This window comes from Melanotaenia boesemani, chromosome 23, assembly GCF_017639745.1.
Source record: "Melanotaenia boesemani isolate fMelBoe1 chromosome 23, fMelBoe1.pri, whole genome shotgun sequence".
In the NCBI taxonomy this organism is placed as follows: Eukaryota; Metazoa; Chordata; class Actinopteri; order Atheriniformes; family Melanotaeniidae; genus Melanotaenia; species Melanotaenia boesemani.
In genome coordinates, this window is record NC_055704.1 from 24,756,038 (window position 1) to 24,782,407 (window position 26,370).

The 26,370-nt window shown below is 42.6% G+C and overlaps 2 protein-coding genes across 3 annotated transcripts in view; one reads left to right on the top strand and one right to left on the bottom strand.

Moving 5' to 3' along the window:
• orc5 (origin recognition complex, subunit 5) overlaps window positions 1-12,979 on the bottom strand; it is a 28,395-nt gene extending 15,416 nt beyond the window's left edge. The window contains exons 1-2 of one of the 2 annotated variants that reach the window (XM_041977364.1): window positions 12,901-12,968; window positions 666-728 (exon numbers count right to left, since the gene is read on the bottom strand). The gene's annotated coding sequence lies outside the window, so the exon portion shown is untranslated. Of the gene's footprint in view, window positions 1-665; window positions 729-12,900 lie in introns of both variants that reach the window. The other variant, XM_041977365.1, reaches the window with a different exon arrangement.
• lhfpl3 (LHFPL tetraspan subfamily member 3) overlaps window positions 1-26,370 on the top strand; it is a 48,402-nt gene that overhangs the window by 2,913 nt on the left and 19,119 nt on the right. The gene's annotated exons all lie outside the window — the stretch shown is intronic.

The window sequence follows — 26,370 nt, forward strand, 5'->3', positions numbered from 1 at the left end:
TGCATTTCTATTTCCCCTCTTCATTTTCCAACTTGAAGCTTAAAATCCAGCTTTTTAAAATCAAAATGAACTTTCAGTTCAGTGCTGCTGCTTATATGGAGGCAGAAGACACTTGAACCAACTTTGTCACGTAGGCAGACATGCTCCTTAAGACCTGCAAACACTCTTTGAAGTCTAAAATCCACAGAGTCTCCCTCAAAGTCTTTTGATGTTTTTAAACTGGATTCACTGTTATTGTTAGATGGCTTGTCAGATCTGCATTTTTATGAGCTAAAAGTCAAGTGAGATTCTGTCTAAAAACTTTAAACAATGGTACAAGGTTGGTGGAAAACCCATGAGCAAAAGCATCACTATTAATAGAAACCAGCTAACATGTAAATGAAGGCACTTTAATTTCATTTCATTTGTGAACACAGATGTAACACCCCCCACAGACAAAGATTTTGAGCCCAGTCTCTGCCTCAGAATAATTTAGGTCTAAAAAATCCCTCAGCATTATGACGTGCACCTTTGTAGATGCCTGCAGCCAAACACAGGTTGTTCTCAGATGGGAATTAAATGTCATAACAATCATGTTAGCAGAGAGAATTCACTTCTCTGTGTTCAGAGGTGCGTTTTTAGCACGGAGGCATGCCCAAAAAGCTCTACAATAAATAACTACCAACCACGTTGGACTGGTGACCTGTCCTCAAACACTGGCAGCTGGAATAAACTGTGCTCCTCTGACCCTGAATAGGACAACAAGGGTGTAGAAAACGAATGGATGATTAGAGAAAGAGCTCAACATAAGCTGGTCCTAATGAGCAGCAGTTTGTATTGTTGCTGTATTTTAGTCACACATCAAAGCTGCTGCTTATTCCTCTGAGTCACGTTTTCCCACCATAGGGGAGAAGATTCTTACATTTTACAAACTAATGACTATTTTCGCAGTAGATTAATTGTGTGGTCTAAAAGATGTATAAGAAACTTATATCCTTTAAATAAACAGCTATCAAAAAGCCTGGACACCTTTTAGATCTCAAATTGAAAACTACACGTTAGTGTTGCCATTGATTTTCTTTTTGATTCAATACCAAGTAAATTTCAAGCCAGTATCAGCAATATCGATCTGATACCGATACTTTGTACAAAAACGTATTTGGAAAATCACTCTTAAAGTTGCCTTCCTCCACCCGCTCCGGTCACAATCAGACATTACGGAGATGCAACGTGGCGGTGGGCACGCAAGGATTTGGTGCATTACCACCAGCAAGCGGTAAGCAGCGTGGGCCAGATCGTCAGATGCAAAGACTGAGTGGTTACTGCGTGATGTATCACATGGACCATCCTGTGGTCATAAATACGGAGGATGAAGTGCTTTGTGTTGGATTTTTTCCACTCCTGTAACAAGTCACCTTTATACCCAAAATCTGCTTCTCTCGCCGAGAAAAGAACAATTTTTTAAAATAATAAATTTGTTTCTGGACACCTGATGAAAAGATCTACATGTATGGCTTAAAACTGTCAGAAACTTCATAAATAACAAGGATAAAGTAGTTTTTGGTGGATTCGATTCACTGTTGTGACAAATACTTACCTTCCCAACATCAGCTTCTAGTAATGGCAACACTACTGAGATGTGTTTAGATGTGTTAATATCAGTATATGTGTTGCTGGTGAAAAATAAATGAAGATGGCACATTGCATAAATAAAAAAATTTTAGACCTGCCTAAAAAAACTTTCAGGATGAATGAAAGTCCCCCTCCCCCATTCTGCACAAACATGAGTCCCTAATTTCTGTCTCTAAACTGAATGTATGTATAAAATACTAAAAGTGATCTAGCTTGATGCTGCTGTGAGGAAACAATATCATGAGGATCCATCCACACCAGAAGCCAGTCCACCCATGTCCAACAGCAACAGCCACCCCAGTCAGGGCAGACCGGGGCCTGCACCGCAGCCATAGGGCTGCAGTGCAGGGCCCCAGCCTCCCAGAGAAGGATGATCACCACGGCAACAACCCGCAGACTAAGTAGGCAAAACCCTCGGCTTTAAAGCTCTAGCAGATCATAGTGAACATTATTTCTGCAAATTCCAACTCTGACAAAGTGAAGCAGAACAAAATTAGTTTTAGTGCAGACAGTTCAGGTGAGGTCTCCAGAATAGTATTTTTTTTTTAACTAATTTTGGCAATTTTTGATCTGTTCTCAGCGGACCAAAACGAGGAACCTGGGGTTTTAAAAGCTTAAAAAGAGATTAATAAAACCAAGAAACTGAATGACAAACTGAAGTAATAAACATTTGCAGCCAGATATCATCTGAATCTGCACCTTTAACTTATAACTTTTACATTTTAGTTCACAATTCTTTTTTTTTTTTTGACAAAAGCAACTCTAGAATACAGTTAGAAATGAAAACATAAATAATGTGGACTGTGTGCTGAGCTTTTAACACCAGACAGACACATCGTGAATCATTTAGCTACTAAATGAATATGCATCTCTCAGGAGGTGATGGACACCAATTATTGAGCTTAAAAATATTAACATCACAATGATAAAACTATTCAGGAACAAAATTAGTTGTTCATGCTTTATTTAAAATAAAATAGTCATGGAGTATTTCTCTGATCTGTATAACAGCATTTCTTTAAACCTTTTTATAAAATATTTCTCTCCTGTTGCCCTTCCTCGTACGCCATTTACTCAAAGATGTCTCATTGAGGCCACTAGTCAGTAAAAGACACCATGAAGTGCTTTTTGTGCAAGCAGCCTGAAATCCCATCACAATCATAAAAACAGCCCTCCCTGTAAGAACTCATCTCAGATAGAAGCTTTTCTCTGATGATGAGATGGCTCACATGTTTGATCGGCTTCTAGTGCATAAAGAGGATCTCTGTTCCCTTACATTCTTGTTTGTAGATTTATAAAACAGTCTGGTTTGATCTTATATGCTGCAGAGTAGCTGGCAGGCATGCAGATCATTAGACACAGGATATGGCTTCCTGCCCAAACACAGCCACCTTTTATATCTCCCTTATAACTGTCTGATACATCTGATACTACACCATCTGATACACAACTGTCTGCTATTACAGGATAAGAGAGGTGAAGGGAAACAGATAGGGAGGTAGGCGAGTGCAGTCCTAAAAACAGCCAAAATACTGCATAGGGCTCTCAAGCTCCCAGGACTCTGAGACAAACAGCCACCCAGCCTACCCAGGGGAGATGGGAAGGTGTGTTCGCAAAAATAAAGACTGGAATAACCTTGAAGACATGCTGTTTTAGTAGTTGTTTTTTAGTTTTTTTATAGCTGTTTAATTTACTATTATAGCTTTGGCATTTATGACTGCATGCTTAACGGCTTGTTAGAGTGCAGGCTTTCACATCATGATGTAAATGGATGACAAATTGAAGCAAAACCTTGTGAAAATTAGTGCCACCTCAGTACTTTTTTTTTGCTTCACATAAACAAAACTCTCAGGGATACACAGTCACATCACTGAGGTATAAAACAAATGCTAAAAGTGGCAATTTGGATTTGAATTAAGTTTTGCAAATGGTCTCTGGGTTAATAATGTACAGGGTGCAAACACTTGCAGGGTGAGAAGAGTCTTGTGCATTTAGGTTTTTTTTGTTTTGTTTTGTTTTGTAGCTGCTGGCCAGTGATTTTCTGCAGTTCACATCCCTCTGTCCACACATTTCCTCTTGAGCTCTCAAGTGAAGTGTTGGCAGTTTGAAAAGGAGTCAATTGTTATGTCAAAGCATTTGGAGCGGCTGCTAAATTTCCTCACCGTTTCTGAGAAGTGGATGGCAAATGCAGCTCTGTTGAAGTCTTCCACTGCTCCGGGAACATTCAGAACATTCAGCTCTGTGTTTGTGGCACATCGGTCCACCAGGGATCAAACCTCATTTTTCCAAGCTGCCTCATTATTGTTTCAAAACCCATCTAATAACGCAGTCTTGCCAGAAAACAGAGCACGAATATGATGCGAATCTCAGGGCTGATTTTGTTTCACTCCGGTCAAAAATACAAGGATCTCTTTTAAAATAACTGTTTCATTTCTCCAGAGATGAGAGGAACCAATGCCACAGTGTATTGAAGCTGCTTTTCTTATTTGTTACTCATTTGTAAGTTTTTCATTTTCTCTAATATTCTATCTGGAGGAGGATACAAAACATTCAAATGACTTTTGCACAGCCTGATGACTTGCATGGTTATTATTGTCTTAATATGTATAAATAACTGTTTATTGCCATGAATAAATCTATTAGTAACATCTTATTAATGACTGATGGTACAGATAGTGAAAACAGGATGCTCAGAGTGGAGCAGCAGGCAGGCCATGCTGGCATGAAGCTGCACCCAATAACCTGGAACTGGCCTCCCGAGTCCTGATGACCATCTGGATCTTAGAGCCACAGACGTGAACACAGGAAAAAAATTGTGTGGCATGAACAGCTGGCTGTTTTTCAACAACTGTGAGCCCATAAAACTCTGTAGAAAAAGAGGTAGGGCTGCTGACAGGGCTGCTGAAGCATCTCCAACCGCTCGTTTCCTGGTTGCCTAACCAGCAGCTCGCTGTGCAGTAAGTGTCTCTACTCATGGTGCTCTCTGCCCACTAAGTGGTCCTTGAGAAAGGGGAGCTTGGCACTCTGAGCTGGCAGTAAAACGTCATTTTGGTAGCTGGATAGTTATTGATCCAAAAGTTGCTTTCCAGAATAACAGGAAGCGGTACTGTAACAGGGCGCAGCTGCCACTGCATGGCCTTTCTTGATGCCGCGAACTGTTCAGTCGTGTGTTTGTGTTAATCTGTGAGTGACAGAAAGATGCAGTGTGGTCCAGTCGCTCAGGCTGCTTTATGTTTGATGCATGATAACACTGTTTGAAGCAGCTCCTGCCTGACTGATACTGCTACACAAATGCTCGGTGTGCTGTGTGGTATTCAAACGTGCAGCTCTTCATAGAGATGTCAAGTGGAAATGGGCTGTGCTGCTTATCAATGTGTCTGAGGAAGGAGAGACACTGTTATGCTGCACCTCCAAAGGTAAAGGATGGATAATTGAGTGTGAAAGATGAAAATGTCACAAAAACACTGCTGAAAATGATCCAATAAGAAGCCGTTGTGAATAATCCATGGTCACTGCTGTAGTTTTTCATGTCTGTTTACATGAACCAAGATTCTTCAAACTGACAGGTTTGTCTGGCACGATGAGATTGTACAGATAAAAAGACAATTAAGAGCAAATTTTCCATTTAAATTGTAAATCAACATGCATGTTGACATGTAAACCCAGGTTTGAGCATGCCAACTGCATACCTGCGAACTCACAGCGTGAAAAACGTGACAAACTTGGGGGGGGGGGTCATCCTCCCCTCCAAATTTAGTTATTTCAACATGTAAATAAGGCATTCTGGTTTACTCTGAGAGGAAAATAAAAAAGAAATAAACAACATTTGCATCTGGCTTTTCCACCAATTTGGCAGTAGTGGGCCATGTGATAGTGGTGGTCTCCTCTCTGAGCCGCCACCTTATCGTGGTGGAGGAGTTGGTGTGTCCGGCTAGGTGGCCGGCCTTTACCCATGGGGCCCGGTCGGGCTCAGCCCGAAAGGGTGACATGGGCCTCCCCTCCCGTGGGCCCACCACCTGCAGGAGGGGCCATAGGGGTCGGGTGCAGTTTGAGCTGGGCGGCTGCTAGAGATGGGGACCCTGGCGGTCTGATCCTTGGCTGCAGAAGCTAGCTCTAGGGACGTGGAATGTCACCTCTCTGGCGGGGAAGGAGCCTGAGCTGGTGCGCGAGGTTGAGCGGTTCCAGCTAGATATAGTTGGACTCACCTCGATGCACGGCTTGGGCTGTGCAACCACTGCCCTTGAGAGGGGCTGGACCCTCTTCCATTCTGAAGTTGCTCCCGGTGAGAGGCGCCGAGCAGGTGTGGGCATGCTCACTGCCCCCCGACTTGGCATTGGGTTTACCCAACGTACAGGTAAAGAACGGCCCCCCTAATCTGGTGTTTTGTTGTTGGAGTTCTGTGCTCATCATGGACTGTCCATAATGAACACCTTGTTCAGACATAAGAGTGGCCACATGTGCACTTGGCACCAGGACACTCTAGGCCGCAGTTCGATGATCGACTTTGTAGTCGTATCGTCGGACATGCGGCAGCATGTTCTGGACACTTGGGTAAAGAGAGAGGGGTGGAGCTGTCAACTGATCACCACCTGGTGGTGAGTTGGCTCAGATGGTGGGGGAGGATGCCGATCAGGCCTGGCAGACCCAAGCGTGTTGTGAGGGTCTGCTGAAAAATGTCTGGCAGAGTCCCCTGTCAGAAAGAGTTTCAACTCCCATCTCTGGCACAGCTTCAACCATGTCCCGGGTGAGGCGGGGGACATTGAGTCCAAGTGGGCTGTGTTCTGTACCTCTATTGTCGAGGCGGCCAGCTGTGGCCGTAAGGTCGTCGGTGCCTGTCGTGGCGGTAACCCCCAAACTCGTTGGTGGACACCGGCAGTAAGGGATGCTGTCAAGCTGAAGAAGGAGTCCTATCGGGCCTTTTTTGGCCTGTGGAACTCCAGAGGCAGCTGATGGGTATCGGCGGGCTAAGCGGAGCGCAGCTTCGGCGGTTGCTAAAAAAAAACTCGGTCATGGGAAGAGTTTGTAGAGGCCATTAAGAATGACTTCCGGATGGCTTCGAGGAGATTCTGGTCCACCATCCGGCGGCTCAGGAGGGGAAAGCAGTGCTCCGTCAACACTGTGTACAGTGGGGATGGGGGGGCTGCTGATCTCGACTTGGGACGTTGTGCAGTGGTGGAGGGAATACTTCAAAGTCCTTCCCAATCCCACCAACAATTCTTCCGATGATGAAGCAGAGTCCGGGGTAGCTGGTGCTGGCTCTCCCATTTCTGGGGCTGAGGTTGCTGGGGTGGTTAAAAAGCTTCTCGGTGGCAGGGCCCTGGGGGTGGATGAGGTCCGCCCACAGTTCCTTAAGGCTCTGGATGCTGTAGGGCTGTCTTGGCTGACACACCTCTGCAGATCGACAGGCGGATCGGTGCGGCGTCTGCAGTGATGTGGACTCGGCATCGGTCTGTCGTGGTGAAGAAGGAAGCTGAGCCAAAAGCCAAAGCTCTCGATTTACCGGTTGATCTACGTTCCTACCCTCACCTATGGTCACGAGCTGTGGGTAGTGACCGAAAGAACAAGATCGCGAATACAAGCGGCCAAAATGAGTTTTCTCCGCAGGGTGGCCGGGCTCTCCCTTAGAGATAAGATGAGAAGCTCGATGATCTGGGAGGGGCTCAGAGTAGAGTTGCTGCTCCTCCGCATCAAGAGGAGTCAGATGAGGTGGCTCGGGCATCTGGTTAGGATGCCTCCTGGACGCCTCCCTGGTAAAGTCTTCCGGGCACGTCCCACCAGAAAGAAGCCTCGGGGAAGGCCCAGGACACGCTAGACGGACTACATATCTCGGCTGGCCTGGAAACACCTCTGGATCCCTCCGGATGAGCTGGTGAATGTGGCCGGGGAGAGGGAAGTCTGGGTTTCCCTGCTTAGGCAGCTACCCCCATGACCCGACTCCAGATAAGCGGCAGAAAATGGATGGATGGATGGATGGGCCATGTGGTAATCTGATTCATCTTATGGCTGTTGATGTAAAAGACATACTGTCAGTGTTATTGTTGAAGTTGAGCATGTACATATAGCATGCACTTAGATAGGACTCTGCAAAATTGTCTCACTACGACTCAGGATAATAAAGAGCCAGACCAGTGGGGACCAGATACAAGAAGAACAATGCACGGACAGATGATACGATTACTGATATTACCCATCAGGTTTATTATAAAACCCAGAACGACGCATTCACCTAGATTTCGCTAGGTATTAAATAATTTCAACCACACAAAATTTTATTTCCAAAGACCTTTTTTTTTTTTTTATCAGTATTAGCTAGCACATTTATACATGAGAACAAAGAATTCATTATTCTGTTTTAAAGTATATTTACATTTTTACAAACTGGATATTTCTACACAGCTCAGCTGTCCTTCAGGTCACTCAGATTGACATTTTTTGCACAGCCTCGTTCATTATCCCTGCATCTACTATCGACAAAAAGTCCAACCACACGCTGCCAGCTGCAAAATATCAATGTGTAATTATTTTCATAGATGGTGAAATATTTTTTATACATATTTTAATGTGGAGGCACATTTGAGATTCTGAATCATGTAGTATGAGGTTGTGCTGCTCCCGTTATTAAAGAAAAAGTCACATTAAAGATGCAGTGCAGAACCTTTGCCATTTTCTTAGAGTGCAATTACACCAGGACAGTCCGCTAGACTCAGCCTGATTGGGGACTTGGTTTAGTTGCATTTAAATGTGTTCCACTCTCCACCAGATGTGGCGCTGCACCAATAATTACTGAAGGAGAAGATGAGACACACAATGAAGAAGAAAACTCCTTCATCTACTGGTTAACGCAGAACAACTTCAGTTTCTACAACAAAACAGCTAAACGTGGAGCTGCATCAGATCCTAGAGGTCTTGGGTTGATCAGAATTCTACAAGCTATTTCTCCAGTAAAAGTGGCTCCTACTTCAAAGATTCAAGCTGTTTATTGTCATTTGCCCAGTAAGGAAACAAGTTTCCCTGAGCAATGAAATTCTTACTTTGCCGTCCACATGAATGCCATAAAAGATTATAAAAAAAAAAAAAAACTTTAATAAAAACTAGATAGAAGATAAAGATAAAATAAAAAAAAATATGTACACAAATGTGCAGTGTGCTACATAAATTGTTGTGCCACATTAAAAAATGAATGATTAGCTGTGCAAAAAACTGTCATGACGTAGACGGTATGATGCATGTGCAATATCTATTATAAGCAATAAGACACATAAACAGTAAACAATATAAAAGTTATTGTGATTGACAATATAAAGTCAGTGTGCAGGTACAGGCCGTTGTTACAGACTATCAGCTGTTAAGGAGTCTGATGGCCGAGGGAAAGAAAGAGTTTCTGAGTCTGGTTGTCCTGCATTTCAGACTCCTAGATCTCCTGCTTGAGGGGAGGAGGGTGAACAGTACATGTTGGGGGTGGGTGATGATGGACTCTGTGCTGGTAGATGCTCTGCAGAGAGGGCAGCGGCGTCCTGGTGATCTTGGACCAGTCTTCACCACTCTCTGCAGGCATTTGCTGTCGTACCACACGGTGATGCAGCTGGTCAGGATGGACTCAACCACGCAGCTGCAGAAGTTTCTGAGGATCTTTGGTGACATGAAAAACTTCCTCAGCCTCCTCAGAAAGTCCAGCCACTGCTGAGCTCTCTTTACCAGCTGTGTGGTGTTGAGTGTCCAGGTGAGATCCTCACTGATTTCTCCACAGTAAAACCCACCACATGTCTTTTAGACCCAATTCCCACTTCACTTTTTAAATCATTTTATGGATTTTTTAAAGACGAGCTTTTATGCATGATAAATTGCTCTCTTCAGATGGGCGTCTTCCCTGCAGCCTTTAAAACGGCGGTGGTGAGGCCTCTTCTGAAGAAGAGCAATTTGGACTGTAATGATTTTATTAACTATAGACCTGTATCCAACTTACCTTTTTTAAGTAAAAGTTTAGAAAAACTGGTTTTTATTCAGCTTAATGATTTTTTAAATAGTAGAAATATCCTTGAGATATATCAGTCTGGATTTAGGGTGAACCACAGCACAGAGACTGCTCTCCTGAAGGTTTTAAATGATTTTAGGATTAACTGTGACTCACAGAACCTCTCAGTCTTGGTGCTACTGAATCTTAGCGCAGCCTTTGACACAGTGGACCACACTATTCTTTTAAACAGACTGAAACACCCGGTGGGCCTCTCTGGTGCTGTTCACAACTGGTTCACTTCCTATCTCACAGACAGAACTTACATGGTAAGTTTGGATACATGCTCCTCTAAGATCCATAAAATGACATGTGGTGTGCCTCAAGGGTCAGTTTTAGGCCCTGTTCTTTTTAATTTGTATATGCTCTCTCTTGGCAGTGTCATCAGGAGGCATGGAGTAAACTTCCACAGTTATGCTGATGATACTCAATTGTACATCTCCATGTCTCCTGATGACACGAGACCAATGGATGCCCTTTTCAACTGTATTTTAGATATCAAATCCTGGATGGCAGAAAACTTTTTACAGCTTAACCAGGACAAAACTGAAGTTTTAATCATTGGTCCTGAGGCTCAGAGAGAGAAACTCTTAGCTAAATTACAGGCATCCGCATTAAACCCATCATCACAAGTAAAAAACCTGGGCGTTATTTTTGACTCTGAGCTTGGTTTTATTCCACATATTAAACATGTTACTAAAATAGGATTTTATCACCTAAAAAACATAGCCAGAGTCCGTCCCATTCTCTCTCGGGCCAACACGGAGATGCTGATGCATGCTGTTATCACCAGTCGTATTGACTACTGTAATGCCCTGCTCTCTGGTCTTCCCAAAAAGAGTATTGCACCTCTACAACTCCTACAGAACTCAGCTGCTCGTGTGCTGACGAAGACCAGAGGGCGGGCCCACATTACACCGGTTTTAGAATCACTGCATTGGCTCCCCGTGTGTTTCAGGATCAATTTTAAGGTTCTCTTATTGGTTTTTAAATGTCTTAATGGTCTTGGGCCTTCTTATCTTTCAGATTTGCTTTTACCTTATGAACCCTCGCGGCCCCTGAGGTCTTCCGGTACTGGCCTCTTGACTGTACCTAAAGTCAGGACACATACTCACGGAGAGGCAGCTTTCCAGTGGTATGGTCCTCGTCTGTGGAACAGCCTGCCGGAGGAGCTCAGGGCTGCAGAGAATGTTAATGTTTTTAAGAGCAGGCTCAAGACCCACCTTTTTAATTTAGCTTTTACTTAATATTTATTCATTTTATTTTTATTTATTTTATTCCCCTAGCCTATTTATTTTTCTATGTTAACCCATTTTTATTTATTTTATGCTTTTATTCTATTTATATTATTTTTAGGTTATTTCCCCAGTGTTTCCTCGGAGGGGGCTCTCTGCACCGGGGGCTTTTCATCGGCTGTGGCTGCTGCGGCTCTGTCCTGCGGGTTCTTTCGGTCTAGTTGGGTGGCTCACCTGCCTCTCAATTGGCCGTGTGCCCTGGGTCGGTGTCATGGCGGTCGTGGCCGGTGGGCGGCTCCCGGTGCAGACGGCTCCCTGTGATAGTGTTTCCTTACCAGGCTCATCTGTGCTCAACCTCACATTAGTCTTTTAATATGTGCAAGTATGTGTGTGTGTATGTGTATGTGTATGCTTGCTTGTACACAAGCGGGGAGGGAGGGGGTTATCTGTGGGGGTGGGGGAGGGGGGTTGTTTTAACCATGGAAAGCACTTTGTGCTGCATTCTTGTATGAAAAGTGCTATATAAATAAAGATTGATTGATTGACTGATGTGGACCCCCAGATATTTAAAGCTGATCACCCTCTCTGCTTCCAGCCTGCGGATAAGCAGTGGCTGGTGAGGGTTCCTCTCCTTCCTCATGTCAACTATCATCTCCTTAGTCTTGTCCGCTTTGAGGGTGAGGTTGTTGTTCTCACACCATGTCACCAGAGAGACCACCTCCCTCCTGTAGGCTGCTTCGTCCCCGCCAGCGATGCGTCCTATCACAGCGGTGTCGTCTGCAAACTTCAGGATGGTGTTGTCCTTGTTGGGAGGCCATACAGTCATGGGTGAACAGGGTTTAGAGCAGGGCTACTCAATTCGGTCCTACGAGGGCCGCAATCCAGCAGGTTTTCCATGTATCCCTGCACCAACACATCTGAGTCAAATTAATGAGTCATTGTGTAGAACCCGATTGGCTGTTAGAGCCACCTAATTTGACTCAGGTGTGTTGGTGCAGGGATACATGGAAAACCTGCTGGATTGCGGCCCTCGTAGGACCGAATTGAGTAGCCCTGGTGTAGCGGATGGGACTGAGGGCACACCCCTGTGGTGTGCCAGTGTTAGTGAAGATGCTGGCTGAAGTCCTGTTCCCGATCCTGAGGCCTGCCAGTCAGAAAGTCCTAGAGCCAATCCCAGAGGATGGGGTGTAGGTTCTTTTAGGGGAGGGGAACAATGGTAGTGGTCTTAAAGTAGGATGGAACAGTTCTCTGGTTGAGGGAGAGGTTAAATATGGAGGTGAGAATGTCTGTCAGATTGATGGCACATGCTTTGACGGCTCGCCCAGGGATGTTGTCTGGCCCTACTGACTGCTAATCCAGCATCCATTGTGCATCCAAACTGTACTGCAAGATCTCTCAGGCCAGCAAGTCTTATCTTATCTGTATCGTGCTGAACAAATTTGCTCTGCCAAGGAGAGGCCTATGGGTAAGGCTCCTCTTGATAATCCGATTCATTTATTTACTTTAAATCATGGAATCTATGTACGTTTCTCTCTTCTTCTGATGATTTGGCCTCTTCCTTTTTTTTTGCTGAACTAGCCATGGTCTGCGTTTAAAATGGCCGGTGTGTTTATATCTGCTTGCTAGCATGTGACGCGGTGCGTAAAACGAAACTCGGCTGCAACATCATGCAGGTTCCTTGAAGACAAAGTTATATAGTGCGGTTTCTCAGCTTCGGGATGCTGCTGGGCAGCAACAACTCTGGAAATGTACACACTAGACGTCACTACACCATTAAACAAGTCCAGAACACGGAGTTTTAAGGTTGGAAAGTTATGTGGTGCATCTTTAATGTGAGCTCTATGCATTAGTGCTGGCAAGAGTTTGAAACTGAAGCTAAACGCTAATCACATCAGCCCAATCTTTATCCTATCATACATAGAATGAGACACAGGAAGAGTCTGAGAGGCTTTATGGTGATGTAACATGACCCAACACAAGACACAGTCATGGACATGCACACACAGACAGCGTGAAGAGGCCATTAGTGTGTGAGGTCTTCACCTGAGTGTTTGGATGAAACCCGCTCCTCTGCCCTTTATCCTCTGCTTCCTCTGGCCTGCCTGCCCCACAGCTGCCACCTGGACGGATTTTTTTTTTAATTAGCTTAAAGAGGTCACAGCAGTTACACAGTGGTTTTACACCAGGTCTAAAAAAGGCTACAGAGGCACAAACTGAAAAAGTGCAGCTCTCTGAATTTGTCACATTAAAAGCCAGCCAAGTCAGCTGGAAATCAGAGCAACAGAGGATATCAACTCCAGATTCTATCTGAGCCTGAGGATTAAGAAAGTAGATCACTTCCTTCTGCTGATGAGGATCTTAAAGATATAGTAGCCAATAAGAAACCTCCTCTAGTAGAAACATTACAGTTTACAGTCCAGCCATTTGTTTTCTATCAAAGGTAAACATTGAACACAACAATCAGAATCTCTAAATAAGATCATTAAATATAATATTGCCATAAAGCCTAAATCATCATTATTTATTAATTGCATTACAACTTTTATTCAGCTGCTGCTAGTGTATCTTAAAGAAACAAGCAATGGCAATTTGGGATAGTGCAAGGAACTTTTTCCTTGATTTGGGAAAAAAGTGTCATCCACAGACAAACTTCTTTTTTTTCATTTCTGCAGGAGCTCTGAATCAGAGAGCTGAGAGCGAGTCGTGTTTAGAGCCACTCATATTTCTGCTCCTCAGGTCCAACATGGAGCATCAGAAGGATGTGTTCAGCTCATCTTACAGGCAGGAAAGTTATTTTGTGCAGAGCCGTTTACACGTTTCCAGGCTTTTCCTCACATGGCTGCAACAAAACCTGCTCAGAATAAAAACTAAAAAGTGTGAAAGCTACACTTTAATATATTTAATTCAGCATGGGTGTGCTAAAACTCAGCTTTTTAACATTACAAATAAATAACAAGGGATAAATTTTTCCAATGTGCCTAGGTTTAAAAAGCAGGAGGACTCATTAAAAGCCCATTTAAACAGAAATATCCATGGTGTTCCAGATTATTCTGAATAAAGGATTCAGTTAATGAAACATTTGGGTTTTAGTTTTTCTGTGTTAGATTTATCTTGTGTTGTTAACTGTTCAGATCACTGATAATCTCAGACAGGTTTGATCTTGAGCTTCATTAAAGGAAAACTCCTGAAGGAGGTTGTTCCACGTTATTAATACAGTCCCAGTTTCCATGCAGTCTGGAGGAAAAAAAAAGGATCTTTTTGTAAATTAAAAAAACATAACATGCCTCAATGCCTTGTCATTTCATAAAAAACTTCAGTGAGATCATCGTACTGTTAATAAATGAATGAGTGATTCAGAGAGCAAGCAGGTTGGTTCAGATAAAAGCAGATCAAGAAAAGTCTGCATTAGTAAAATGCATCGTATTCAGAGAGCAGCAGCAGGTGTCTGAAGCTGCAGGTGAACCTCTCCATGCAGGATACTCTAGAGGCTGCAGGTGAGCATTAAACTGTGTTTCAGACTTCCTTAACCAATAATCGCAAAGAGAAATGTTTGCAGTGGACTCAGAAATACATGAAGACTCGTTTTCAAACAGTTTTATTCACTGATGAATGCTGTGCTAGACTGGATGGTCCAGATGGATGGAGGTCTGGAGGGATGGTGGATGGACACCATGTCCCAACAAGACTGCAGCATTAGTAAAAAATCATATTCACCTACTTGCACTGATTATTCAGGATAAATAAACAGATCATTCTGAAACTCCGAGTGAACAAGAAAGAACAACATAAATGCCAGAAAAGCCTCTTTGTCTAGAAAATGAGCCCTTTGCTTTATAGAGCCGCGAACCCGTCGATAAATCTAAACACAGTGAGGTTAAAGGAGTCACAGAGTGCAAGCAGTTTTATGAGGTGGATCATCTGAAGGAGTGATAGACGAACATTGTGTCCAAGAAGCTGCACTCACAGCCAAACGTGAGGTTGTCGTGTCTGCATGTGAGCTGCTTGCAAATCAGCTGCAGCCAGCAGCAGACACTGACTGTAATGTGCACTAACAGCTTCACAGGTAACAGCGCTGTCAGTGCTGCAGCAGGTTGCTTCATCTGTAACAGGCTGGGAGGATTACTTCATCTCTTAACTGCATATGTTCAAACAAAGCACCAACACAGGGAAGGTCACTTTATTTTGAGCCATTTTCTGCATGTGAAGAAGCAGTCGTCCTGAGGCGATGAGGAGTTTGTCATTAAAAATTAGCCGGGGTGTGATGGACAGATGGAGCCGCAGGATCGACTGGAACCCGTCTGAGGTGAAGCCAGAGTGGTGTGTCTGATTGGGGAACCGTGAGGTATTTAGAGCCTTAACTGTGACTGACAGTTTGATTGTAGAGTAGTGAGAACGTGGAATGAGAAGAGACGGAGATTATGTGAGATGGGGGAGAGTTAGAAGACACTGTCAGGGCTGCCAACCAGATGAAAATGTCATCTGAGGACCCTTCTCTCCAAGAAGGGTCTGGGACTGTAATTATGCTTCTCAAAGCCTTTGTTCAGGTTAAATTGTAAAGAAATGAAGAGCAATGATAGTGCTGTTTATTTACTTGGGAAAATACGTAGGAAAACCAGTATGTAAACACAGCAGGGTTTTTTTTGTTGTTGAAATATTGTTCTTGGCATTATTTGCTCAAAGATGATTGTTCAGATATATATTTTTTGTGTTAAGGTAGTCACAGAAAAACACAAAAATATGTCTTAGTGCAGATTTAAATCAATATTACCCTCACATGTACACTAAAAACACAGACAAATCTCAGTAGATTCACTCCTCCAAACATTAAAACTAAATTACACATTTTTAGCAGGAAACTTCCCTATTAGTTCAAAACTATGAAAAAAATCGAATCTAATAATCAGATTAAATTAATTTGCCTAATGACGAAGGTTGTGGCTCTGGTTGTGAAGACCATACAACAAGGTGTGCTTGAACTGCGCAGGTTCATTATTTCTGGTGAAATGGACCAACAAAGATATTTAACTCAAACTGTTAAGATCGCTGGATGACTGCAGCACCAGTTTAAAAAATACAGCAGAGAAAATGTGCAAATTAGCTGCAAAATTAAATGCCAAGTTACCAAGTCACCTTTCCTCCAACTCTACCGTACAACCCAAGTTCCACCTACCTGGTGTGTTCAGGAGTAGAAGTGCTCAGAAACAACATAGTGTAAGAAACACCGACAGAATTAGATCTGCAAACTGAAGCCACAAAATTGGACTGAGATTAACTGTAAGGGAAGATGAGAGGTGGGTAAAGAAGCCAAAAACTGGATCCAAGTAAAAGAAGCGTTACTTGAAAATAACAATCAAGTAGAAGCTAAAAGTTTTTATCTAAAACATGACTCAAGTAAGGGTATTTGGTGAAAACACTACTCAAGTAAAAAGTAACTGTTTGATTGTAACGTTTGATTTATTTTTTAGAAATGACGTAAGCAGACAGACAAGTTGACCGTTCATGATTCATGATGCCATAGCTGGTAAATAAGACTCGTTAATTAATTAATTGTTCCCCCGTGTAGCTGCGTGGTAGGGCCTGCGTGGTAGGGCCTGCGTGGTAGGTCCTGCGTGGTAGGGTCTGCGTGGTAGGGTCTGCGTGGTAGGTCCTGCGTGGTAGGGCCTGCGTGGTAGGTCCTGCGTGGTAGGGCCTGCGTGGTAGGGCCGGCGTCGCCGACGCTGGTGAAATGTGCTCTCGCGCTCGAACATAGGGTTACGTGGTGCAGTTTCTCTTCCGAATCGAAGACTGAATCTGAAGGTGACAGTTGGGCTGGTAACCGCTGGTAAACCCAGCGGGGCGGAGTCCTTCTCATGGTTCACTTCAGCTCAGGCATTTTCCATTTTAGAACAATGGCGGCCGACATCGTTCAGTGTTGGCGCCTTTGATTTGTACTCGGATGTCGAATTTTTCCAGTTCCCAGTTGGAAATACGCCCCCTGAAGTCGGGGAAGACTCACTAGCCCCGCCTTCACCCATTAAAGATGGATCTGATTCCCAGATCCGACTTCTGAGCCAAATCGAATGCAGGTGTTGTCACAGCATTGCAGTACAGGTGTGTGAGAACTGGAACATCTGCGAGCGGTCCAATAGGTTCTCCTTTGCATACAAACCATTTGCATGTAAACATCCAGACTTACCCTGGTCTAAATGAAAGAGAATAAATTTCCATCAGTGTTCGGCACTTTTCCTGCACATTTAATCCTGTCCTCAATAAACCTTACTTGGGGAATATTTGAATGAGCCTGTGGAAAGTTTTATTTTTTATTTTGCCATAACATTGTTTTTCAATAATTGGTTGCCAAATGCCCGGTGGCATGTTGGACATACACTGCTCTAACTAAAGAAGAACTGTAAAAATTATAGCACTCTGCACTCTCCTACTCCAGACATCTTCTTAATGGCAAATTGTAAAGGTTCACTCAGTCACTATGAGCCAAATTTCTTTTTATCTTTGTATAGAATTTTAATAAATTAGCTATTTTTTTTTCAATTGGCCTTTTTAATGTCAGACTTTTTTTTTTATTTAAAAAAACAAGTACAAGCTCAGGGGTGTTAAAGAGGGCTGCATTCTGCATCTGCACACATGCATGTTGGTCTGGTGCAGAATGCACACAACCCTCATTAAATGCTCCAGTGTGTGCTATTTCTAGTCAAAATGACTGCGGTAAAAAAGGCCTATCATTTAAGAAAGCCAATTCATGCTCATGTTGTGCAGACCTACAGCTATTTCTTTACAAAACCTGCTAATGAAAACTGTCAAACCTCTAATCACAACAATTTGCTTGCAAAGCAAAAAAAAGGGGGGTCGGGCATCATTTCTCAGAGCGGTTGTGCCCTTTAAACTGGTGGGATGATGATGGGATAGTGGCCGGTCGCTAGACAGAGGAGCCACTCGCAGAGCTGATGGGGCGATAATGAGGTCTTTCCAGGATTCTCTGCAGGATGTGGATGTGTTGAAGTGATATGGCTTCATAAAACTCCTAAACAGGTGCTAGTTATGGATCAGCAGGAGAGCTAACAGCAGGGGATTAGGAGGGAAATGAGAACGCTGAATGGTGTGAGGAGAGGAAGAGGAGTGGTGACATTACTGTTGAGAAGTGGCCGCCTCTGTAAGGAAAAGGAGCGCATGTGAGGGTTTTTTCTGACCAGCTGAGTGGGAGTAACAGCTATTAGTGTTGCTAAAGAAAATGTTCTCAATCTGCTGTTGCGTTATCCTATTGTATGATGCATCCCTGAGGGAGCGTCACTAAATAGCTTGCTTTGCTGCCCACCGCAGGAGGGATAAGTGACAAATCCCCCAGAAGGGGAAAGTGATAATCTCAATGAGCAGAAACTAGTCCCAGAGGAAAGAAGAATAAATCTAATACATAAATAAATTAAATCAGAGTTGAGGAAATAATTTTGTTCTGCATTTAAAGGCCATCATGATTGTGGCTCTTTCAATGTCTCAAATCCACTAATATATATATATATATATATATATATATATATATAATCCACCCATAGTTCTGTGTTTTCTAAAATCAATTCATCTCACCATCTTCACAGTTTTGGACCAATTCCAGTTAATCACAACTGGACTTCTCATTGTTTAATTCTTCTTATTAAGTAATTGAATCCCCTTTGCAGTCAGACCAGTTTGAAGAACGGTTACAGGAAAGCCTCTTTTCTTAAGGCCTCTCTATCAGAGCTGCCAAAAAACCAGAGTGGCATGAAAGGAGCGCTGAGTGTCAGACTGCACTGTTGTGATGAATAAACATGACTTCTTTCTGTAAATTTTAGACGGCATTAGGAGGAAAATGTTGACTGATGCTTAATGCTCCAGAAATATCATTCATGTCTGTGCTTTGCAGTAAAACAGATGTGGTGTGAAATAGGTTTTAAGACCACAATGTATGCAGATCCAGCATATGAAAATCAACAGCTCTGTTGGTAGACTCACGTCATGCAGAGCTCTGTAATCTCCTATGTCTCATTAAGATATGATTATCCCATCTCCCCAGGAGTAATGTAATTAGTGTTACCAGGATGGAGGAGGGGTGGAGCACAGAGGCCGACTGCAGCCCTGACCTGCTGCCCCAGCCTTAACCGCTCATCTCCAACAAAGCTTAGAAATACTCTGTCATCAACTCAGTCCTGAGTCAGCCGCCACCTTTTCACCGTCTGTCAACAACCTCAGACGACTTGAAACTTCTGAATAATAACTTTCCTGTTTGTGCTAAAAACAAGACTGAGCTTTGAGGCTCGCCTTGCTCTGATCAGATGTGACAGGCTGAACGCGAGGAATGAGATGCAGAGCCAACAGTATGGAAAATCTGCTGTCACGTGACTTTTTCGCATCTTGATCCCCAAGGCCTTTCAATCTAAGCTCACAGGTCACAGCTGAGGTATTCTGAAGCCAGTTGCAGTGACCTTGCAGCTTAAACGCTGCTGTTATCTCTCTGCAACGGCCTTTCAGTGATTGCAACATAAAAATATGCTTGCACAAATAACCACTTTTTTGTGACTAAATCGGCAGTGTTTGACATGAATGAAGTGTGTTGGTGTGTGTCAAGTCTCTCTTATGGTGCAGTTTTTAAGACATGCAGTCATGAAATATTCAGCTAAATAAATATCCTCATTTAATCTGCAGATGGCAGCATCAACTGCTGCAATTTATGTTTCTAAAGAAATGAATCTGTTACTTCACAAAGCTGTAAAACATCCAACCTAACCAGACTCAACGTCTCTCTTTCTTCCACTCCTCAGTTGTTTGTATTTACACTCGGTCCAAAGAAAACTCTTCTCCGCCCGGATTCATAATTACAAGATGAGGCAAATTGAATTCCTCTTAATTAGGACCTGAGGGCAAAAGCAGAGAAAGTTACTCCACGCAATTAATCTCAGCCTGTGAAAACAGCAAGTGTACTGCTGATGGGGCATATTTACAACAAAATCACCATATTTGTGTGAACATCTTTGGTATACTGGGGGAAAAAAACAAGACCAGTGGTACAAAACTGTATTTACACCCCACGAGCTGGATGGGTGTAAAACCAAAGGCATGGCAGGTCAGGTAACGGGGTTAAGCAAGCCCTCACGTGCTGGATTTACCTATAAGATGCACTCTTAATGTAAAATTATCATAACTGGCTGATGATTATTTACTATGATTCCCAAATGTCTTTTACTTTTTTGTGCCATGTAATTTGTACCATAGGCTGCATGTGTTAAGTCTTAAGCCACCTCTCATTTCTTTCCTATCCACAAATGCATTTAAGCTAAGTGATTTTTTCCCTTTTCAAATTAAGTAAACAAGAAGAAAAACACATCTTTTGTAAACAAATTACTCTAAAACATCTACTTCAAGTGTCTGGCTGATCCATCAGTCTTTATGTCTGCTGTTGTGTCCTCCGTCCACCTTGTCAACACACAGAGGAAGCTCTGCCGTTAGCTTCGACATGTCTGCGAGCTCTGAGGAGGGGCTTGCTTTATAGATTTCCCATCGGGGGTTTATCTGCTTGATCACGAGGCCAGGATGGAGACGACAGGCGCTTGATTTATTCTCCTCCTCCTGAGTTAGGCAGCAGGACAAGGACACAGTGACCCATCTAAAATTCTGCCTCTGACAGGCCCGTGTGTGTTTGACTGATGCTCTTCTCAGTATGTGTTTGATCCGATGAGTGATGCCGGTGTCGGGGGGTGTCAAGGAGACTGATGCAGGGGCCTGGGCCTTCCTCATACCTCACCCTCCGTTTTGACAGTTGTTGTCATTTAAGGCTGAGATGCTTCTTGATTTATAGCAGAGACACTTCAGTGAAGGTTGCATCGGATGAACCAAATTTAAAAACTGAAAATAGCTACATAGTCTTTTTAAGCATATATTCAATTATTTAAAGTAGAATTATGTAACTTTCTGACCTTAAAAATGTGTGTTTCTGACTCATTGTGACATTCACCTATTACGTACATATTCCTGGAGACGTTGTTGCCCAGCAGCGTCCCAAAGCTGAGAAACTGCACTTTACTACTAGTTCTTGCAGGGTGCTGCATCAATTTACATCCGAGTTTCGCTTTACAACAACTGGATATCTACACACTGGCTGATTCATCAAAGAAAGTAACAGAGGAAGAGATAAGACAAGAGTCAACATCAGACTGACTTTTACCCACTGGAGCGATCTCAGAGAAGAGACAGGATGCAAGATGGAGGCTGAATTTTCCGTCGTTAGGGGGCGACGCACTAACAAATGTTCAGTAGTGCCTCTCAGTGTTGTGCACAAGAAGTTCAAATAGCGAGTTCCTTGAACATGTTTGTTGTGAACGTTGAACTGAACGAAATGTATTTGCACATAAAGAACTTTAACGTTAAGTCGTTCAGCTTATATGAGGTCCCAGAACAGTCACTGCCTACATTTCCCATGATGCACTGCACACTCTGCCATAACAAACCAGAAACGCTCAGCGGAAACACCGGATGCTGCACAAACATCAAATGCCTCGTCTGATTTTGATTATTTACAGGAATATTAGGTACTGTCTGAAACATTTCTATGCAAATTAAGTTCGTCTGCGATTAAAAAACAAGACAGAATTTAAACTTCATGAACTTCTAATTTGAGAAGACATGTAGAGATGAAGCATCCATCCAGTGGGAGAAGATATCTATTTATAATATTTCTACAGTGTGCAGCTTTATTTTATTTATTTACTTTTGCGGGGGGTTGTAACATTTAAGGAATAGGTAAACTGAAATATGGAAAGGTTATTTAGACAACTTAAACAATTTTTGGCATCTGTCCACACATCTGTTCTATATGCATAATTATTTTAGGTGATTTAAATAATTACATTATGTCATTACAAGACGTAACACTATAATTTCTTTTTTTTCTCAAGTCCAGTCTTTAATTCTCACTTCTAGCCTAAAAAAATGGAAATTAACTGAACTTTAAACTAGTACAAAATTAAATGGCGAACTATTCATTTTAACCTGTGGGAACTGAACTTTGAACTAGTTCATGAGAAGCATATACAAAGCTTCTGCTTCTTTAACAGACGACACCAGAATGTAAAATCTGCTCACTATTCCTCTGCAGATGTGTCAGTTCATGTTGCTCCAGTGTAACTGGTTGCTTCCACATCCATACCACTTCCAACTGGTATGTGCTGATTCAAGATTCTTTATTGTCATGTGCCAAATAACATGCATCGTTACTGGCAAGGAAATTTTGTGTTCTTGGTCTCAGCTAAATTTTACAGTTAAACATGTAAAAGCAAGCAAGCTGAAAAAGTAAAATCAGAGTAAAATAGAAAATAGAACAGCATAAAGATAAAAATAAAATAGAGATGTGCAAGATGTGCAGCCTTAGAGGGAGAGCAGGGTTACCAGGCTGCGGGTGGAGATCATTAGAGATGTAGAGTTGATTGCTGAAACTTTACGCTTACATGACGTTTTCATCCACATTTCCTTTCCAAAAAGCCAAAACAAAATTTAAATCCATCAGATGCACCTCTTCCCAAACAACTTTCTCAGCAGGACATGTCGTTACTATGATATAGTTTTGAGAAATAGGAATATTTTTGACATCTGCAGCCTTTTGGCAGTCACACAGACTTGACATCCAGATAATATTTCTGTAAAGCATCTATCAATGGTTTTCTCCCAGTGTAGAGTCTAATTACACATATCATCCATCTGCAGTTGTAACAGTTGCACTGAGGTGGAAATGAGAAGGTGTCCCGTGCTGTGTAGAAACATGAACAACATGTTAACATTGAGAAATGTGTTGGTGAGGGGGGGACTGAATCAAAACGGTCTAGAGAAAACTGAGTACACAAGTTGAATACAAATGAGGTTTGTGCTTTGGAGAACATCAAAAGGCTCCAGAGCTTGTGCAGCAGCACAGAGAGGGTTGTTATTTCATAAACTTAGCAGGGGAAGTTACGATGTCTGAGCTGTGGGAGGGTTTGTGTCCCAGTGGATGTACTTAGGAATACACCTGGGAAACTGCAGAGGAGCAGTACTATGAGTTAAGTGTTTTCTTGTCTGCGAGTGTGTTTACAGGCTCACAGTTGCCTCTCCTCCGAGGCGTTGCTTGCAGTCATCACTTTCCAGAGGGTCAAAGATTAGAGAAAGCACGTTCTCGGGTTGTGTGGGGAGAGACTGACAGAGGGAAAAGCAAGGCAGAGGGGGACGTGTGTCATTTCAGCGATGTTCGCAGTCACCTCAGCAACCCATTAATGCACTCTGAGTTTGCTGGTTGCTATGGAAACACCTCTGAGTAGTTGCTGCTGCTGGCAGCATCCTATCACTCCCATTGTCCTCTGGAAGAAGTCACCAAGACGAGCTGCCCAGGACCAGCAGGGTCCATCAGGAACTGCAGACAAGCGAGATGTTCTCTTTGAGTGGTTCCAGTCAGATTTAAGGTATCTCCATGGCAACGTGCACAGATCCAAGAATTAATTTGATCAGTCCCTAAAGGCAAACCTTCTGTTTTGGGTTAAACCAGGCAGGTCAGGAACAATGTAGTGATGCAGCTGCAAGAGAAGTCACCGAGATCTTCTATTATCATGAAAGACAACGCTTCAAACAGCTTTTCTGGTTTTAGTTTTTCATACCTAACCTCTTATAGACCCATTTTATCTCCTAACAAAGCCCCGCTACTAAACTTTGGCAGATTTTTGCATCCCATCTCTTCTCTGAGATCTTTCCAGTCAGAAAGTCTGATGTTTCTCTCTCTCTCTTCCTCCCCTCCTCAAATAATGTGCTCGTGCATTTCTGTGATGAATCAGCCACAGTGCGCATTCAAAACAGCCATTCTGTTGCTATCCAGCTGATGTGTGATTCTGATGATGTAAGGTGAAACAGAGATTTTTTGGTGATGCCCAGGGTTGGAAAGAAAAGTTGTGATGTGCAGCTTCTCAGCATGGACGCTGCAGGGCAACGGGGGCTCCAGGAATGTACATTATGAATGTCAATGTGCCATAAAAATAAGTCAGACGCACAGTTTTAAGAATGGAAAATTATGTCAGATTGCTTTAAAAATGGAATAATATATAAATTATCTTAAATATTTCATCACATGTGAAAGCAGACAAGTCAAACAAAGATGAACGAAGGGAAGCATCCAACCTTTTAGTTTACATTTTAAACGTGGTAAGAAATGTCACACATCTACTAGATGTAATGTTACAGAGCTGGAGAATAGGAATATACATGTAGAAAATACAGAAGAGAAAACTACACATTACACTAAAATAGATAGAAAATGGCATGCCACACTTCACACTTCACCCTAGACTGGGTAGCTGTGCTACAAATGGATGAAAACACTCCTGTCTGCACGGTTTGCTGTGGTCATAATGACTGCTGCAAGTCAATTAGGAGGAAAAGAGCCGAGACATCTGATGCAGACAAGTGGAAGTAATTTTATTAGCTAAATGTGTCTTTTTGATTCTAGATCAGTTCTCTCTCCCTTACAGATGCACACACAGACTAAATAGCATGGCAGAGAAAACAGCAAAAACAAGCTCCTTCATATTGATGCAGACAATCGCCCACTGACGCTGCAGATTGTGAGTGCTTTCATTTAGTACTGGATCACTTCCAAACACAGCATCATAGTCCCTAAAAAAACAATAATAGGGTCCACATTTATGGAAAAATATAAAAAATGTTTGGATAACATTATGCAACATTTACTGTATCAGCTGATATGAAGTGTTCCACCAAGCAACTGGGACTATTTCTGTCCCAATCATTCTCCATCGTCGTATTAAAATATTAAAGGTACAGCGTGGAAAGAATTACTGACTGCTAGTGTTAAAGATGGGCACAGCAAAGCCTTCACATTCCAAGCACAGCTGAGAATGGACGGTGGCCATCCGGACATAAACGAGTGGATCCAGTGTAGGGCTGCAACCATTAGTCGACATTCAACAATAGTCAACAATAAAAATAATCAACAATGAATTTACCCGCCGACTATTGTTGGCAAAAAAAAAAATACAGAGTGAGACATCTTCTTTTTCCCTATCTCTGCTGAGAGTTGCACAATGCACATGCGCAAAGAAAAAAAAATAGAGAGTGAGACGTCGTCTTCTTTCCTATCTCTGCTGAGAGTTGCACATGTGCAGTAAAGTCCGCCAGGGGAAAAATATGGCGGTGGACCACGGAACAAAACGGCGGCAGAGAACGTTAAAAATCTGGGATAACTTCACGTTAAACTTAAAAAATAAATTAAATACATGTGAGATTTGTAAAGCAGACCTTGTGTACCACGGAAGTACGTCTGCAGTGCTCGAACATTTAAAGAGGAGGCACATTGGACTTACTTAACAACCTCATGCAAGATTTCAAAGCTGGAAGTGAAATAAGATCCATTTAATAATTATGAGATACATAATCCGATTGGTCGACTAGTCGTTTTAATAGTCGGTGACTAATCGAACATCAGAACAGTCTTTAGTTGCAGCCCTAGTCCAGTGGCCTCAGGTGCAGCTATGACTGCACTACAGGTAAATACTTCCACTTTGTGTAATTTCCTCTATGGTCCTTTTAATGCTGAAAATATACTTGCTTTTATTTATGCGTATGTGTGATTGTCATGGCTGCCTTACACATTTTATGTTAGTTTAAAGCATCATTTGTACGCATCCTCAAAAGATCACCAACGGTAAAAATAACGGGAGGTTTCTAAGACAACTCAAGGCATGCTTGTTGTAAGGGACTTATATACCATCTACTAGGGATAGACATCTACTAGTGTGTTAAAGAGTCCACTAGTCAGGCCGATCAAAATCAATTAATTGATTACAGATTAGTCGTAACTTCATTGTGATGTCATCAATAATGAAATTAAAAACACTCCAAATGGAAATGGTAAAACGTGTGAGACGTTGTCTGTTTCACACACAAGCATTTTTTATGTTGTTTTATTTTTGACATTATGTGGGCTCTGGTGTCCGTTATTGTACCGTTATCGGCTGATGAGAAAGTGGGTCAGGGAGGCGCCAGGACTGAACCTGGTCTGGCTGCTTTTATGGGGCAGCTGCTATCCCAGGTGAAATAAACACCCCATTCAGCAACAACAAGACCAGTTATTTGTCTTCGTCTTTCTGTCTGGTCTTTTTGCTCCTGAAACAACATTTCTGTGAGAATTTAGTAACTGTGCTGCTCTGGTCTGTTCCTACACAAAAAAATGTGTATATGAAGTAAGAACCCTCTGAGCTATCAGACTGCAGTACCGGCTTTGCTGGATAGGTGCTAGACGGTGTTGTTTTCGTCAATGATGACGATGATGAAATTATTTCGTTGATGCCCCTTTTTTTATGATGATAATGATACGGTGACGTAGCTAAACATAGCTCTTTGATGACCAAAACATGACTAAACTTGTTTGAGTTTTGTTGATGAGACTGGAAGAAAATGTTCGTGGGTGGTCTGTCAGACATATGCAAGACATCACTGCCTGTTGTGCCGTAATCCGTCTGC